Source organism: Ciona robusta, unplaced genomic scaffold (genome assembly GCF_009617815.1).
Source record: "Ciona robusta unplaced genomic scaffold, ASM961781v2 AP042777.1".
NCBI classification, from domain to species: domain Eukaryota; kingdom Metazoa; phylum Chordata; class Ascidiacea; order Phlebobranchia; family Cionidae; genus Ciona; species Ciona robusta.
Genome location: NW_028323156.1, coordinates 15,001 through 17,500, shown reverse-complemented (window position 1 = coordinate 17,500; position 2,500 = coordinate 15,001). Strand labels below are relative to the sequence as shown.

Sequence of the window (2,500 nt, the reverse complement as noted above, 5' to 3'; positions counted from 1 at the left end):
ACTTATTTTTTTTTTTCATTTTCGGGACTTAGTTTTTTTCTTTATTTTCGGGACGAACTTCTTTTTTTTTCCAAGGCTATTTTCGGGACATAGTTTTTTTTTCATTTATGGGACTTAGTTTTTTTTTCATTTTCGGGACTTAGTTTTTTTTCTTCATTTTCGGACTTAGTTTTTTTTCCAAGTTCATTTTTCGGAACTTTTTTTTTTTCAAAGGCAATTTTCGGGACTTAGTTTTTTTTTCATTTTTGGGACTTTGTTGTTTTTTCATTTTCGTGACTTAGTTTTTTTTTCAAATGCTATTTTCGGGAATTAGTTTTTTTTTCATTTTCGGGACTTAGTTTTTTTTCTTCATTTTCGGGACTTAGTTTTTTTTTCATTTTCGGGACTTAGTTTTTTTCTTCATTTTCGGGACTTAGTTTTTTTCTGTTTTTGGGACTTAGTTTTCTTTTTCAAAGGCTATTTTCGGGACTTAGTTTTTTTCTTCATTTTCTGGACTTGGTTTTGTTTTCAAAGGCTATTTTCGTGACTTATTTTTTCTTCATTTTCAGGACTTAGTTTTTTTTTTCATTTTCGGGACTTAGTTTTTTTTTATTTTCCGGACTTATTTTTTCCTTCATTTTCGGGACTTGGTTTATTTTTCATTTTTGGGACTTAGTTTTTTTCTGTTTTTGGGACTTAGTTTTTTTTTCAAAGTTCACTAAGTTCATTTTCGGGACTTAGTTTTTTTTTCATTTTCGGGACTTAGTTTTTTTTCTTCATTTTCGGGACTTAGTTTTTTTTTCATTTTCGGGACTTAGTTTTTTTTTCCAAGTTCATTTTTCGGAACTTTATTTTTTTCAAAGGCTATTTTCGTGACTTAGTTTTTTTTTCAAAGGCTATTTTCGGGACTTGGTTTTTTTTTTCATTTTCGGGACTTAGTTTTTTTTCTTCATTTTCGGGACTTAGTTTTTTTCTGTTTTTGGGACTTAGTTTTTTTTTTAAGGCTATTTTCGTGACTTATTTTTTCTTCGTTTTCGGGACTTAGTTTTTTTTTCATTTTCGGACTTAGATTTTTTTTTCAAAGTTCATTTTTTGGAACTTGTTTTTTTTTTTAAAGGCTATTTTCGGGACTTAGTTTTTTTTCAAATGCAAATTTCGGGCCTTTTTTTAAATGGCAATTTTTGAGATTTTTTTTTTATTTTCGGGACTTAGTTTTTTTTTTTTTCGGGACTTAGATTTTTTCTTCATTTTCGGGACTTAGTTTTTTTCTGTTTTTGGGACTTAGTTTTTTTATAAAGGCTATTTTCGGGACTTAGTTTTTTTTCAAAGTTCACTAAGTTCATTTTCGGGACTTAGTTTTTTTTTCATTTTCGGGACTTAGTTTTTTTTCTTCATTTTCGGGACTTAGTTTTTTTTTCATTTTCGGGACTTAGTTTTTTTTTCCAAGTTCATTTTTCGGAACTTTATTTTTTTCAAAGGCTATTTTCGTGACTTAGTTTTTTTTTCAAAAGGTATTTTCGGGACTTGGTTTTTTTTTTCATTTTCGGGACTTAGTTTTTTTTCTTCATTTTCGGGACTTAGTTTTTTTCTGTTTTTGGGACTTAGTTTTTTTTCAAAGGCTATTTTCGTGACTTATTTTTTCTTCATTTTCGGGACTTAGTTTTTTTTTTTTATTTTCGGGACTTAGTTTTTTTTTCATTTTCGGACTTATATTTTTTTTTCAAAGTTCATTTTTTGGAACTTGTTTTTTTTTTTAAAGGCTATTTTCGGGACTTAGTTTTTTTTCAAATGCAAATTTCGGGCCTTTTTTTAAATGGCAATTTTTGAGATTTTTTTTTTATTTTCGGGACTTAGTTTTTTTTTTTTCGGGACTTAGATTTTTTCTTCATTTTCGGGACTTAGTTTTTTTCTGTTTTTGGGACTTAGTTTTTTTTCAAATGCAAATTTCGGGCCTTTTTTGTAAATGGCAATTTTTGAGATTTTTTTTTTCATTTTCGGGACTTGGTTTTTTTTTCTAAGGCTGTTTTTGGAACTTAGCTTTTCTTTTATTTTCGGGACTTAGTTTTTTTTCCAAGGCATTTTTTGGGACTTTGTTTTTTTTCAAGTTATATTTCGGAACTATGTTTTTTTTTAAAGGCTATTTTCAGGAGGTAGTTTTTTTAAAGTGACCTAATACTGTTTCATACATGATTACGTATTAAATGCCATGCTTACCATCTTATTCCAAGCAAAAAAAATGAAAAATTTCAATTTTTGAGACATTTTGATTTTTCTTAGTTTTTAATGAAAAAATAGTAATATTGAAAAAAAATGATAAAATTTTCATGCTAAACTGTTTTAAACATCATTACCTATCCAAAACAAAGATTACGGGCATTACCAGCTTATTTCCAGCAAAAAAATGAAAAAAGTCATTTTTTAAGAAATTTTTTTTTTTTTTAAGTTTTTAATAAAAAATTAGTAATTTAAAAAAAAAATGTTAAAATTTTAACACTAAACAATTTTAAACATCATTACTTAA

The 2,500-nt window shown here is 26.9% G+C and overlaps 1 pseudogene; it reads left to right on the top strand.

The window, feature by feature from the left end:
• LOC149722308 (large subunit ribosomal RNA) overlaps window positions 1–2,500 on the top strand; it is a 7,401-nt pseudogene that overhangs the window by 4,171 nt on the left and 730 nt on the right.